The sequence below is a fragment of the Callorhinus ursinus genome, unplaced genomic scaffold (assembly GCF_003265705.2).
Source record: "Callorhinus ursinus isolate GAN/ISIS: 27379988/994484 unplaced genomic scaffold, GSC_fseal_2.0 scaffold35, whole genome shotgun sequence".
In the NCBI taxonomy this organism is placed as follows: domain Eukaryota; kingdom Metazoa; phylum Chordata; class Mammalia; order Carnivora; family Otariidae; genus Callorhinus; species Callorhinus ursinus.
This window is the reverse complement of record NW_027397097.1, coordinates 9,097,434-9,113,587: the sequence shown is the minus strand read 5'-3', so window position 1 is coordinate 9,113,587 and position 16,154 is coordinate 9,097,434. Positions and strand designations below refer to the sequence as shown.

Genomic DNA, 16,154 nt, shown 5'->3' with positions numbered 1-16,154 from the left:
AATGTCAAAAGGCAATTGGTGGGAGGTGCCTGAGTGGCTCAGTCCTTTAAGCGTCTGCCTTCAGCTCAGGTCATGATCCAGGGTCCTGGGATCAAACCCCGCATCGGGCTCCCTGCTCCGCACGGAGTCTGCTTCTCTCTCTCCCACTCCCCCTGCTGTGTTCCCTCTCTCGCTCTCTCTCTCTGTGTTAAATAAATAAAATCTTTAAAAAAAAAAGGCAATTGGTGTTTTTGGTTGTCAGAGTCTCTGCTAAATTAAAGGTTAAATATTCCAAAATCAGGGCCTTCCAAAGGAAATTAATACCCCTGAGTGCCACCAATTATTATCATCTCTTCCTCAAGTGCCATGTTTATGATGCATTTCTGTCCACCTTTCATAAATTTGCATCTTCTCTCTTCCTCCTGGCAGAGTAACAAGAGCACAGATTTTGAAGTCAGACATTTGACTGAACGTAGGCATTATGATTCCAAGAGAGTTAACCTTCCTGAGATAAAATTTCCTCATCTGGAAATCTGTGAAATAGAGTTAACAATAACAACAATAATAATAAGAGGAAGAGGAGAAAGAAGAAGAAGAAGAAGATGGATAAAAACTGTCTAAGTTTTATGAAAGTCAAATTCAACCAGAAAAAGTGTCTGGCTTGTAGCTGGGGCTTTGTGAATGTGAATTCCTCCCACAGCCTGTCCTTAGCCATCCTTTCTCTTTCTGTTTCTTGTCCTCTTTTCCAAACTTATTATTTTCCATTGGGCTTCTTTTACCCTATATCATCCAAAAATATGCGTGTGAATACATGAATGAATAGGTAAAAGAATGAACTAACAATATGAGTTATAAGGGTAGTACTTGGCATTTTTATTTTGACATTCTATCTTTTCAAATCTCTGAAGCATTTTCTTTTTCTTTTCTTTTTTCTTTTTTTTTTTGCTTATGACATTCTTGTACGACATTAATTTTGACCTTTCTTACAGGACACATTTGCCTTTACCTATGGTTCTTGTGGTCTTATGCCTTATCATTATAACTGGGAACTTCCCAAGGGGACAGACTAGTTCTTAGTCATCTGTGATGTGGAAATGTTGGAGTTCAGAGCCAACAGCCAAGAAAGGATTCTTGGGACACCTTCAGTGCAAAAAGGTGGTTTTACTAAAGCATGGAGACAGTATGTAGGGGCAGAAAGAGCTGCCCTGGGGGTTAGGAACCACATAAGTGTCTAAGGAATGTGGAAGGAAGGTTTCCTGGACCTTGAGGGGGTAGCTATTGTTAGGAAAATGTCATTTATTACTGTCTAGTACAACATTAGTCATGAGACCCTTCAGATGTATATCAGTGGGTCACATGCTTGGAGGATGATGGTTAACATATAATTTGGAGTGAGAGGTAGAGATAAAGGAAGTTTCAAAAGGAATTTTTATATGTTAAAGTAGATTTACAGGGTCCTGGGGTGTGGGGGGATCTGGCTAGGATTGCCTTTTGCCGTTAGCAAAAAGTGTCAACATGGAGGCAGCTGAGTTCCCAGAGGAAGGTCACTCTGCCTGTTTCAAGTACTTGTCAATGGGCTGTAAGTAGTAAGGAAATTTAATGTTTTCCTTTTGCCTTTTTTCCCCACATTAATCTCTGCCTCAGCTGTGTCAAGCACAGGGCTTGGCACACACAATTCCCTCAATAATGTTTTGTTGAATGAATGTGTGTGAAGGGGAAAAAAGAAAGGAAATGAAAATGAGTTTACTTTTCTAGATTGAAAGTGGCTTTTCTTACGCAGTGCTGGGCACATACTAGGTGTTCAAAACATATTTATCAGAGATGTATAATTGCCAATTTAAGTCTTGGGTAGATACCCAAATGCCAGGCAGGTGATACAGTGTTTGATTTGGGAACTTGCAATGACAAACACAGAGAGTCACTGGAAAAAATGGAGAAAGAGAAACCATCTTTTTTCAGGTCAAAGATGTCAAGCTTTCATGTCATTGTCCGCCCTGCCTCTGCAGGCTGATGGTTGCCAGGCAACAGTGGTGCCAAGCCTTCACATTCACGGAGTTTTCCATTGATAATTGCTAATGTGAACAAGTGCTGGCTTGCACTTTACACCTGCCTGGCTTGTAAGTCTACCTTAATTGGATGTGCCAAGATTGAGGAAAAAGTAATCTGCCCTTTCAAGACAACTGACAGGGAGACGAAGTGTTGTTTGGGCCTTTATTGTTACAATTTTGCTGACAAAATTACTATGAACTGTCTTCTCTGGATGCATAGCCTGCCTTTGTTGACAGAACCCTAGTGTTTATCTTCTAGGGGTGGTATATTAAGTCAGGGGAAACTTTGATGAAATGTTTGGAGCACTTTCGTTGGAAATTCACTTTTTTTTCCCAGGTGCTGTGGGGAGAGAGGTGGCATTGGGGAGAAACTTGAGGGTATGAGGAATTAGAAAGGGCTAAAAAGGAACCAATTACCTACTGTGGGCAAGACATTGTGTCAGCCTTTCTAATGCACATGGTCTTAATCTTCCCCATCCCTACAAGGCAGGGGTTAAAATCTCAGGGCTACACTTAAGAAAACTGGCTCTAAAGGTGAATCCCTCTGTTTGAAGTCTCAGATTGAAATCCAGACATGTTGTCAGGATTCAGTCAGGTCTTCTTGAGGATAAAATCTGCTCCTTTATCTATTCTTGTCTCTCAGCGGTAATTTGGACAAGTCACTTCCTTCCTAACTGTAATTTTTCCTCCCTGTCCCCATTTTTGCTTTTTGAAATCTCCCCAAAGCAGTCCACTCCATCCTGCACCGACAGCTCTGTTAATATTTAAACATATTTACCTCTGTTTAGAAAAGATTGACTGAGAGCCTACCAGGTTTTAGGGACAGTGTTAGGTGCTGAAGACACAGATGAATAATATGAGTTATTTTATAGGAGCTTATCATCTAAGACTCTAGATTCTAGGACAGGCCATGAAGGAACAGATGCATTTAATTAGAGAGAGTTGGCTAAAAAGAAAGAAGTCTGCGTGTGTACTCTTGAGTACAGAGAAGAATTTTACTAGGGAACAGGGCCAGCAAAAACCCAGAAGAGTGAAATAGTATGCCTGGGGTGAAGAACTACGGCCCATTTAGTATTTCAAGAGGAAGAGGTAATTCTAGAGCTACTGGAGAAGCTGACAGTGGAGAAAGGGCTTGTGAGGGAGTGCAGTCATAAACTCAGAGATATGAGATTGGTCTTCTCCTTTGCTGTGGGGAATCTCCAGTGACACATTTTATTTCCAGGATCAGCAAAATTTTTCTGAAAAAAAGCCAGAGAGTAAATATTTTAGACTTTGTAGACCACAAATGGTCTCTGCCACATGCTCTTCTTCCTCTTCCTTTTTTTCTTTTTTACAATCTTTTAATAATCTAAAAAAAAAAAACAAAAAACTTCTTCATTTGTAGGTATAAAAACACGGGCTGCAGGCCACATTTTGCCCAAGGCTGTAGTTTACTGAATCCTCCTTTCTGGCTCAGTCTCCAGTCTCTCACAGTCATTGGTCACCAATCTTTGATTTCCCAATTTTCCTCTTAAAATTTAATGCTTAGTTAAGATCGATATATATTATCTCATTTAATCTGCATAACAATCTAAGTTATAAAAGCTTAATGATGTTTTTTAAAAATTAATTAAACCCTGAAGACAAGCAGGAACACTTCATAATCCTTCATTGCCCATCCACCATTAGAGATTTGCTAAATTTTTAAAAGGTAAAATGTTTGGACTTCTATTGTGGGCATAATTTAGCCCTGCAGGACTTAAATTCTGTTTGCATAAGAGCTACCAAATAGGGTTGTATACCTTAACCATGTATACTCTACTTTATGTGTAAAATAAGGATTTTTCAAAGTTAGTTTTGGCAATATGATATTTTTCACTTATATGCTGACTTTAGAAGGAAATTTTCCCCCAGTAAGGTGTGCACAATATAGTGGGACAATTAGTTCCCCGGCCTAGATCTGGAATCTCTAAAAATGCAATTCAGATTTGTTTTAGAAATTAAGTCACATATTGAGCTGGTGACTGATTAAAAAAAATAACAAAACCTAGCATGTTTTCACTTGTGTTATGGCCAAATCATACCTCTGCCATTCTCTACAAGCAAGATTATGTTGTTATTACTTACCCCTGTTCAGTTTCATTGCCTTAATTTTAACTCCATGCCCAAACTGTTTAGGTTATCTTGAATTTTTGTTTAACCATCCACCACATTATCTGTCCTTCCTAATTTCATAGCAACTTAGGGTTGGAGGGTCATTGAAGTTCTTCTATAGGTTGAGGTTTGGGCCCTGTCATTTAGCCACCCCACTGCGTGTGCATTTCCAGTGGGGGGGGGGATGGGGAAGGAAATCAATACTTCCCACTGCATTATTGAACAGCTCTAATTCCTTAAAAAATGGGGTAAAAGACCTCACACCACTCAGAATGGCTAAAATTAACAAGTCAGGAAATGACAGATGTTGGTGGGGATGCAGAGAAAGGGGAACCCTCCTACACTGTTGGTGGGAAGGCAAGCTGGTGCAACCACTCTGGAAAACAGTATGGAGGTCCCTCAGACAGTTGAAAATAGAGCTACCAGATGATCCAGCAATTGCACTACTGTACTGGGTATTTACCCCAAAGATACAAATGTAGGGCTCCAAAAGGGTACATGCACCCTGATGTTTATAGCAGCAATGTCCACAATAGCCAAACTGTGGAAAGAGCCAAGAAAGATGTCCATTGACAGATGAATGGATAAAGAAGAGGTGGTATATATACACAATGGAATATTATGCAGCCATCAAAAGGAATGAGATCTTGCCATTTGCAACGACGTGGATGGAACTGGAGGGTGTTATGCAAAGCGAAATAAATCAATCAGAGAAAGACATGTATCATATGACCTCACTGATATGAGGAATTCTTAATCTTATGAAACAAAGTGAGGGTTGCTGGAGTGGTGGGGGTTGGGAGGGATGGGGTAGCTGGGTGATAGACATTGGGGAGGGTATGTGCTATGGTGAGCGCTGTGAAGTGTGCAAGACTGTTGAATCACAGATCTGTACTTCTGAAACAAATAATGTAATATATGTTATGAAAAAAAAAAGAAGATAGCAGGAGGGGAAGGATGAAGGGGGTGAAATCAGAGGGGGAGATGAACCATGAGAGACAATGGACTCTGAAAAACAAACTGAGGGTTCTAGAGGGGAGGAGGGTGGGGGGATGGGTTAGCCTGGTGATGGGTATTAATGAGGGCATGTTCTGTATGGAGCACTGGCTGTTATGCACAAACAATGAATCATGGAACACTACATCAAAAACTAATGATGTAATGTATGGTGATTAACATAACAATAAAAATTAAAAAAATAAAGAAGTTAACATACTGCACTGATTTAATGCACGGAGTGCTTTCATTTTTCTGTAGTGTTTTCTAGTCATTATCAGTGAGATTCTATCAGAGTTTATCTTTTTACTAGCCACTCACTATTGTTACAAATGCATTGTTTCTATCTTTGATATTTACCATTACTGGTTTCCTTTCAATGACTATTATTTTATATATTATGTTTTATATTTTTAAACTTTGAAAAATCCAAAGATAACTTTCCTGAGAGACATTATTATAAAGTGGCCAAGTGTGTAGACTTTGAACATAATGCCTGGGTGCAAACTGGGGTGCCACGAGTATTCTTTTTTTACCCTGATTAATTTATTGAAACTCTGCTTTAGTTTTGTTATCGTTGTTATTATGTTGTTGTTTTCTCTCTAAATGGGGATTAACAGTAACTACTTCATAGTTATTTTCACAAAAATTAAAGAAGTTGCCTAGGAAGCACTGAGTCCAGTGTCAAGTGATTAATGATGGCTATGATTATTAATATATAATGCCTGTCTATTTTTACATAAATATATGTGAAGACATTTGATTGATTTTATTCTTAGCCAGGAACAAAAGCACACCTTTCATTCTTTACTCCACCCCTATAATTGTCTATCTTTCAATAAGAATCTTACAAGATTGCAACATTAACAGATGTAGTTTGTGCATTCATTCGTTCATTTTGCTGAATGCCTGCTTTGTCCCAAACAGTGTCCTAGGCTCCTATGAAGCTCATGATCTAGATGGGAAGTAGACACATAGGTATATGATAACAATGCAATGTCATAATGAATTGTCTTCCAACGAGGGCTGCACATGGCGCTGTGGGACTCAGAACTCAACACTTCATGGTGGCACCCTGGGCCCCCGAGTGATGTGGCCCAGCCTCTTGCAAAACCCCTACCCTGTCTCCACCCCTCTTTCTTCATTCTTCCCCACATGCATGCTTTCTTCTGGCTCCCATGCCCTTGTTTTGTCTCAGGATCTATGTGCATGCTACTCCTCTGCCAGAAACTCCTTTCTCTTCACACGTTTCCTCTTTCTCATTGTCATCTCAGCTGAAATGTCATTTCCTCAGAGAGCCCCAAGCCATCTATTGGCCTGTTGCCCTCCTTTTCTTTTTTTCTTTTCTTTTTTTTTTTTCTATCCTAGCATCTTCATCATTTTCTTCTTAGGACATATCAAGTGTGTAATTGTATACCACCCCCTCAGGCTGTGAGCTTCATGCAGAGACCACATTTGTGTTCATCCCTGTTCACACAACACCCAGTAGAGTAGAACATATAAGGGGCTCCATAAAATATGTGTTCAACAGATCACAATCAGGGAAGCATTGAATCTCACCAGAGGAGTAAAAATTCACCAGGGATACAAGGAGAAATCATCACTAGTTAAGTGTCAAGATTTGGAGGCAAGCACACAAATTTAGGATCCATTCAGATTTGTCCTCAAATCCCGTCTTGCTGCATACCACCCAGATGAACTTGGGCAAATCATCTAAATTTTATGGCCTATCTCACCTTCATCTGTGAAGTGGAGATAATAACACCAAGTTGTGAGGTTGTTGTGAAGGGTCAACCTAAGCCTTCCAAAGCACGTGGGTAGATCAACCAAGAACAGTATTGTGTATGTCCTCAGATGTGATAAGAAGGATCATGAATTGTGTGGACTGAAAATATTCTGGTATAACAAGTCCCCATGTCTCAGTCTGAGAGGGGAGAGACAGTCATCTGACCTGAAGCACTCAGCTGCTGTGAGGAAAATTGAATTGTTGCAAAGTCTTTGGAAGTACAAAGTGCCTTCGGCAAGTTTCTGAAGGTCAAAGATTTATAGTTTGTTTTTCACAGCATCCAGAGGAAGTAAAGTAATGGTTCCTCCTTATCTCAGACACTCGTCTCAATACAGTACATGGGGTAGTTTGTTTAATCCCAACCATCCCTGGACTGTGATTTCCCTGGCTCTACAAATGAGGAAGCTCAGACACAGAGATGTTAAGAAACTTGCTCAAGATCATGGAGGTAGTAAGTGACAGAGCTGGACTTCCAGCCAAGTGGTGTGGCATCACCAGCACACCACCCTGCCTGTGCATGCCAGAAAGCCCTGTGGAATTTGAATTGTTACCTATACGATTTCAAATCCCTACTCCACCACTTACTGATTGTGCTGACCAAGGCACAGGGTTTTAATTTCCCTGAGCCTGTTTCCTCACTTAGAAGATAGAGAGACGATGATATACAGTTTGAAGGAGGTGGTGAGACTTAAACAAACCAGCATATGAGGTCGGTAGGTGCCAGCGTTGTGGCTGATGCTCAGTGAAAAGTGGCTAGCATGACTACTCACAGTCGTACTAAACTCTGCTCGTGGATCTTGACGTAGCTGAGATTTTATAAGCCATGATGGCTGTTAATTGAGAAATATGCATCCATGACAGGTAATCAATATGCTCATTTGGCAGTCAGGTTCCAGATGAAATAAAGCTAAATGATGAAGCAATTAGAATATACAAACAAATCTCCCACAGAAGCCAAATAAACTTGACTGTTTTCTCCATCCTAATCATGCCACCGTGTTTGGAATGCATCTGGAAGGCACTTTCTTGGTAAATCTGGACCTAGCTAAATAAATAGAGCTTCTTTATCAGCTGTTTGCTTTACCTGCTTTCTCCTTGGAGCTCAGGTTCCCTCCGCCCAAGGTAGACAGCACGTAGGCCTGACTCCCTAAGTGTGAAGGACGTGCTGCACACCTCACTGACAAACAGTGTCCCCTGAAATTCCTGGTTTCCAGACAGAATGACAATAGCTGGTGATTTTAATGGAGAAACAGTTTGAGAGGCAGGTTCTCAACAGTCTCTGGCAAATCTTTCTATAAAAATCCTTCTCCTTCATTGGAGTGTATGAATTACTAAACAACTAAGTGCCTGTCTTTGTGGTCACCCTCACACCTACTTGCAAATTTTTCGTCCCGTATTCACAACTGCAGTTTATTAACTTGAAAATGCATCATAACTGCTACATGCCAGTGAGCATAATAAATCATGACCTGAGCCAGTGGTTTAGCTAAAACAATAAACCATGATTTAAAAATAGAAAAAAAGGGGGCTCTTACACTGTTCATGGGAATGCAAGTTGGTACAGCCACTTTGGAAAACAGTGTGGAGGTTCCTCAAAAATTTAAAAATAGAGCTACCCTATGACCCAGCAATTGCACTACTGGGTATTTACCCCAAAGACACGGGTGTAGTGAAAAGAAGGGCCATATGCACCCCAATGTTCATAGCAGCAATGTCCACAATAGACAAACTGGAAAGAGCCGAGATGCCCTTCAACAGACGAATGGATAAAGAAGAGGTGGTCCATATATACGATGGAATATTACTCAGCCATCAGAAAGGATGAACACCCAGCTTTTACATCAACGTGGATGGGACTGGAAGAGATTATGCTAAGTGAAATAAGTCCAGCAGAGAAAGTCAATTATCATATGGTTTCACTTATTTGTGGAACATGAGGAATAGCATGGAGGACATTAGGAGAAGGAAGGGAAAAATGAAGGGGGGAAAATCGGGGGGAGAGATGAACCATGAGAGACTATGGACTCTGAGAAACAAACAGGGTTTCGGAGGAGAGGGGGGAGGGGGGATTGGTCAGCCCGGTGATGGGTATTAAGGAGGGCACGCACTGCATGGAGCACTGGGTGTTATATGAAAACAATGGATCATGGATCACCACATCAAAAACTAATGATGTATTGTATGGTGACTAACATAACATAATAAAAAAAAGGGGGGGGCGCCTGGGTGGCTCAGTCAGTTAAGTGTCTGCCTTCAGCTCAGGTCATGATCCCAGGGTCCTGGGATTTAGTCCCACATAGGGCTCCCTGCTTGGCAGGAAGCCTTCTTCTCCCTCTGCCTCTGCCTGCCGCTCTTGTCTCTCTCTCTCTCTCTCTGACAAATAAATAAATAAATAAAATCTATTTTTTTAAAAAATCCTAGATCCTCTACTTACTAGCCCTGTGTCTTAGGCAAGTAATGTTAGTCCTTGTGCCTCTGTTTTCTCATCTTTCAAAAGAGGATGATTATAGTACCTGGCACTTGCTATGATGGGAAAGCCAAGTGAGATCATCATCATCATCTCACAATGCATTCCAGTGATGGTTATCATTACCACCCTAAATTTTAAGTCAAATATCAGAAACAAGACTAATTTGGGTCATTTAATTTTTCCATACAGTACTTTCTGGTAGTCTTAGAATATTGCAAAGAACATGAGCTTTAGGGACATACAAACTTGGATTCAAATCTTGTCTCTACCACTCTGTGTGACTTTGTGTAAGTGACCTAACCTTTTTGAATATCAGTATCCTCATTTGCAAGCACTTTAAAGAGTGTATATAAATATAAATGACTCCTCCCAGAAATTGGGAACTTGTAAGCTAAAGCAAGAAAACCTGTATGTTAGAATCCACAACTGTTAGGTACCCATGAAGATCTTGATGCTAGATTGATCTGAAACTGCTTGCAAAGTAGCTAGTCATGGGACCCGTAAACTGGAAAGGGCCTCTTGGGATCATCTTGCTTAATGCATTCATTTTGTGGAGGAAAAAACCCCAAGGCTCAAAGAAGTTAAGTGACCCATCTGAGATGACACAGCTAGGAAAAGGCTGAGCCCAAGAGGTGAGACCAGTTATCTTAGAGCAATCCGTGTTCCACCCTAGTCTGTCAGAGCAGAACAGAGGAACAAAATAAACAAAACAGCAATTAAATTTAGATTAAAAATAAAGGTTTTTATTTTTACGAAAGAAAGGAAAGGAATGGGAGGGGGAAGGGGAAGAGAATAATGGCATTGAGCGCAGGGCATCGTTTGGAGTGCGTGGCAGTCCAGTGGTGCAGGTTCTGGTGGAACCCGCGGGATGAGGTGGTGAAGAGGGTGCATAGACGTGAACGAGGTGGACTCAGGTCCCAGCTCTGCCTACGTAGGGCTGTGCAATCTGCAGAAAGGGACTTCACTGCTCTGTGCCCCCGTTTTATCATATCACACCCTCTAACCTGTTTGTTGTGAGGGCTAAAGAGATGTCAGATATAAAATTATTAGTATAGAGCTTAGCACATAGGAAACATTCAATGCATTTAGCTGTTATTATATGTGAAACTGAATGTCATCTTTTTTTTTTTTTTCAAATTTTAAAGCAGCTGTTTTGAAGTCATTGAGATATCCTGTTTGGTGTTTTGTTTTGTTTTGTTTTGTTTTAGTTAAATGCCATGGAGCTAACACTGTGAAAAGGTGTTAGAAGTAATTACAAGAGAAGCAAAGGCTGGGGGAGGGGGATACAGAAGAAGTAAGCATTAATATGTATGCAGTACCTGCTACCTAAGGCATTGAGGGGAGAGCTTTCCTGTCTTCTACTTAATCTTTGGCACAGGGCTATGGGGTAGGTACTGTTGCCCTCATTTTATAGATGAGGAAAATAAAAGTCTGAGCAATTAAATCATTTGGCCGAGGCATTTCTGACACAAAAACCTCTTTCCTCTCCCTTCCAAGACATAGTCCCTGCCTGCCTACATTCCCAGAAATCATTTTAAAAAAAGATCTAAGAAAACCATCTATCAGTGGTTTTTTGTTTTTGTTGTGTTTTTTGTTTTGTTTTGTTTGTTTGTTTTGGGTTTTTAGGCAGCCTATTGCTGCTAGCTGTCCTGTATCATTTCCATGAAGAACTCTTGTTCATTTTCCCATTCCTTGTGAATCACCAGATTTAAAAGTAAGCAGTCTCTGAGTTTACATGTTTTTCTGTGTTTTCTCATACCCAGGATAAACAGTATTGCTACTCACAAGAAAGCATGAGTTACAGTCTTCTTCCTGGACACTGATGGAAATGTCTAACTAAGGTAAAACAGTATATATTTTAATTAAAATTTATATATGATTAAATTTATTATTATTTGCTCAAGTGTTTGTGATTTTCAGAAACATGTCATTGGACAAGGGAGGAGGGGAAGAGCAGTAACTGGGGTGTTATATTCCTTTACTCTTTAGTTTGAGCAAAACCGTGTGGATTAGAAAGTGGCATTTTCAACAGACTTCTGTTAGTATGGTCTATCACAGTTGGTAGAGGTGATTGGCACTAAAGGTGTAGATATTTTGGCTCGAATGGATTGGTTTTCTTCCTTGTATTTTTTTGTTTTAGTTCTTGGTTTGTTGTTGTTGTTGTTGTTGTTGTTGTTGTTGTTGTTGCTTTTAATCTTTGGAGAAGTCCAAAGGAGAGAAATTAGTCTTTATTTGTAATGTAAAGGGAAGGTCTAACACTTCAAAAATTCTTGCAGATCAGATTCCCTCTGTTAGTTGACTGAAATAGATTTCAATTAAAAATGAGAAGAACTATATTTAAGTAAGGTTAACTAAATTGTTTATTGTGTAGGAGGAAAAACTTTTCCTCTACCCTCAGTTTAGTACCTGGGATTTAGGGATTAAATTGATAAAAGACAGATTGATAGGAGAAAAATTTTATTTACATGTGCAAACCACACACACATGGGCATACTCCGTGATGACTAATTGAAAAGACTGGTTTATAGTTTGGGACTTGTATTATACTTAATTTAGTATGGGAAAGAGAGGTGGAAGGAGAAGCTCCTACAGGAAGAACAAATCGGTTTCTGTAGGAAAGACAAATGGGTTTTTTGGGAGAACAAACAGAAGATAAGAAAGTTTGTGATGATACTTGTCTATACAGGAATATGTGGTCTTTCCATCTTCTTTAGGGCCCTAAAACTCCCCAGGAGAGGGGATTTAATAGTAGATTTACTTTTGGTCTCTCTTTTGAGAGCTTACCCACCCTGAGGAGGGAGTTTATGACTGTCCTCATTTCTCAGAAATTTCTGCCTTTAGTCAAAAAAGGGAAGATCCAAGAAGGGCGGCTTTTTTGTTGCATCTGTTGAATCTCAGATGTCTTCAACTTAATCTTTATGCCAACTCTGGGGTTCCAAATAGGTCCCCACATCAGCTATCAGAAACTATGCCTACATTTGTCTTTTTTGTGTGTTAATATTTCCCAGTCTGTTATCTTTCTAGCTTGGCATAATCAGCATTTAGCAGTGTATGTGTGAAAATGCAATATCATATTTTAACAGAAACTCATAAGGATTATTTGATATTCTATGCTTTTTCATATTTTAGTCTTTGATTTCAACCATAGCTCACGTCTAAGAGAGAAAATTCCAGAGGAAATTGTGTGGCATGAAACTGTGATGGTGACTCTTTCAGGGTGCCAAGAAGAGAGGGGTACTTAAGTTCCCTCAGCTGATAGGAAATTATTTTTAAAAGTACCTGGAAGAGTAAGGAAATAGAGAAAACCCTCTGAGCAATAACATAGGCAGGCTTTATGAAGAGGAAGAATATTCAGCATATAATAGTGACCCAGATGTATAGCCCAGACTGTTTTCATCCTGCTGTACCTTTGTACCTGCAGAGAACCACCTCTGACTATAGCCAGTCTTCCACACTTGAACTCAGAGAGATGAGCCCTGCCCTCCATTCCAGTTATAATGCATGCCTCTGCTTCCATCTGTCTCGCGGCTTCTGTGCCATGCTGAAATGCACCACACCTCCATATTACCAATGTAGAAGGAACAGATTGAGTTGGTTTGTCACTACCCATTATAGGACATTCTAGTAGGAAGAGTCCTTGTGTGAAACATCCTGTAGGTCCCTGGACTCTCTTATGTCCATAACACAGCTCTTTGCATGTAGCTGTTGTACAAATATGTGGTCCAATGAATTGTGGTCAGGGTAACAAATCTATATGGCTTACACATAAGTGAAAGAAATAATCCTGGGCTTCTTTCCTGGGAAGGGGCTCTTGGAATATCAAGTATTTGTAGAAGAATTCCCATTTTGGGGGATGCTGGTTTTCTGGTCTGATCAGACTATTGGTCACTGATTCTCCACGCATTACAATGTACCTTAGGAACATTAGCATAGCCGAATTTCCTTGGTTCTTATGCGGGGACATGACTGAAACCTGTTTGGACTAGTCTAATTCCAATTTCCTTTGAGTAGGAAAACAGAAACTTGGATCATGAAGAATAAAAGGCAAGCTACAACTCTATAAGGACCAACATAAGGGACAGCCTAAGGAAAGGGAGTGGCACTTAAGAAAGAACCTCAAAGGGATGCTTGAGAGAAGGGTCCAGAGAGTGAGATGTAAATGACCCTAGGCTTTCCCATAGGTCTAGCTTTAAGAAGATATGCTGGGAATCTTTGAAAAAGCAAAGAAGGAACAATGGAATGTCCTTTTCTACAACTCAGAGGTCCAGAGTCTGAGAGTAGCCAATAAAAGACAACTTTGATAAGACCCTTGATTTATCCACCCCAAAGGATTAGAGTGGCATCAGATAGGAGAGACCTGCATAGAAACACAAGAGAGAAATGAGTCAGGGAATTAATGAGTTCCTAAAAGGAAAGTTGCTGTAATCCCCTTCCCCTCCCTCAATCCAACCTTCTAATGACTTGGAGTAATCTAAGATTGCAAATACTGCTGTTTCTCCGCTTGTCTAAAGTATTCCTCTGTAAAAATCAAGTAACAACAGATTTTTTCCTTTCACAGGAAAAAAAAAAAGTAAATGGATAAGATTTTCTCATTTTACCCCTGTTTTCTTTTGAACCTTTGGGACCTACTCTTATTGGGCCTTCCATGTGCACCTGCCATTGACTGAATTAATGAAAAAGCTGCAAATGATGTTAGTGGAAAGATTCAGAAATAGGTGATTGTGCTTAAGTCATAATGTATTTTTTATAGATTTGAATTACCTTGCTCTGGTTTTCTGTTGCATTTATACACAGCAATCTAGTCATATTTTCTGCTCATAAAAGTCATACCTACATACTGGGATTAACTGTGTCTTTTGTACTATGGCTGTGTAATGATCATGGTGTTGTGTGATTTCCAGGTGCTCTACCACCTGGACGATGTACAAAACCACTGTTCAGGATCATAGTTTCCATGTGTGACTGCAACACGTGGTTATAATATTTGTTATTATTGATTGTGTTTCCCAGAACCTCTTTCTAAAACACTTCATTAAGAGTTCTCAGATGCAAGAAGATATATTTGCCCAGGTTTGCCAGGCAGAGAGCTAAGGCTTGGGATGTGATAGGCTCCAGGTCACCCATTCCCACTGAGACACACGGTATACTGAAGTAAATGCCAGCTCAGTGAGTTGCCCAGGATGCACTGGGGGTGACTCCTTCTTCTGAGAAACTGTCCCTAGCTGGAGGGCAAATGGATGACCTGACACCACTCTTACAAAATGGAGGCTAAAAACACTACAAGACCAGTTAACGGGGCCTAGAAAAGGGACTGGAGAGGTAGTCAAAAATATTTATTGAGTCCCTGGTATATCCCTTAGGAATAAGGTCAGCTGAGGAGGAAAGTCACCAGGCTGATCTTTTGAATCTAAAGGACCATTTTCTGGGAGGAAGGAGCCAAGATGTCAAGAAGTCTTCAAGTTAATGGACATGAATAAGGGTTCTCGATCACAGATATTTGGCTGGTAAAAACTGTGTCTGAATTCAGGGAACTAGATTGCCTGGAAGGCTAATGCCAGAAATCAGGTTTCTAGAGACTAGCTCTAAAGAGAGAGATTTTATCTGAGTATCAAACCATCGCGCTCCAAGCCAAAGTCCTTGAGAAACGGCCAGGTGTCAAGCAACATAAACCAAATACAAACTCTAAGTCTGAAGGGCAAGACTCTGCTTTATGAAGATGGAAATAAGAGGCAAAACCAAAAGTCAGAAATAAAATAGCTAACATTTATGGAGCACTGACTATGTAAGTGCTAGGTACTGTTCAGTATTTATACGTATTAACTCATTAAAATGAGAATGGTATTAATATCATCCCCATCTTGCAGGTGCATAAACTAAAGCACAGAGAGTTCAAGTAATTTTTCCAAGGTCACAGAACTAGGAAGCTGTGGGGACCATTTTCCCCATGGCCACACTATATTGCCTCTGCAATTTCATAGGAACTGGTTTGCATCAGGTCTTGAACAAAAGAGGAGAATCCAGGATGATCCACCCAAACAAAATCAAGTCTGTGGCCCCGTGTATGAGGTCAGTGTGTGTCAGCAGGCTTCAAGTCAAACAAGGGGGCAAGAAACCCTAGGAGAAGCATCCAGTGGTTGGAAATTCTCTACTAGTGACCTGTTGGCAGATTTGGAGCTTATCACAGCCCTGAGTGTACGTCTATTAGCGTGATATGCTCTCTCTGAAGATCTCTTTCTTGTTTGAATTTTCTGCTACTGGAATATCTGTAAGGTAGCATGTTTGTAGGTCAGTCCCAGCAGACACATTTCAAGGATGGTATCTACATGGTTCATACAGGAGCTGAGCTGCATCTGTTTTCTGTTTGCCAATGTCAGGGTATTCATAAGCACTGAGCTGAGGTGAGCCCCGTGGCCCCAGTGCCCACAAACAGAAGTCACTATTCAATCACCTCCGAGTTGGTGCCAGGTGTCCTCAACCTTCAGTTGCATTTCCTGTCCCTATCTGAGCACAGGGTTGGCTGAGCTCACCCTCCCTCACCTTTATGAAACAGAAGGCCTCACAAATCTTTCTTTCTTTTCTTTTTTTTTTTTAACTCTCTCCCACTGTCACAAATCTTTCTTTTTGACTTTGCTCCGAGGAGACCATCTAGTGCCTGAAATGCTGCATGCAAGTTTTTGCAACTCTTGTCCTGTAAGAAAAGGCATTTGGTATTGTAGCGAAACCCTAACATTAGTCTAGGGAA

The 16,154-nt window shown here is 40.4% G+C and overlaps 1 long non-coding RNA gene across 1 annotated transcript in view; it reads left to right on the top strand.

Annotated features, from left to right (window-relative positions):
- LOC141370452 (uncharacterized) overlaps positions 1-11,235 on the top strand; it is a 1,695,799-nt gene extending 1,684,564 nt beyond the window's left edge. Inside the window, exon 7 of the long non-coding RNA XR_012374485.1 lies at positions 11,176-11,235. This is a non-coding gene — a long non-coding RNA (uncharacterized lncRNA). The remainder of the gene's footprint in view (positions 1-11,175) is intronic.
- The last annotated feature ends 4,919 nt before the right edge of the window (positions 11,236-16,154 follow it).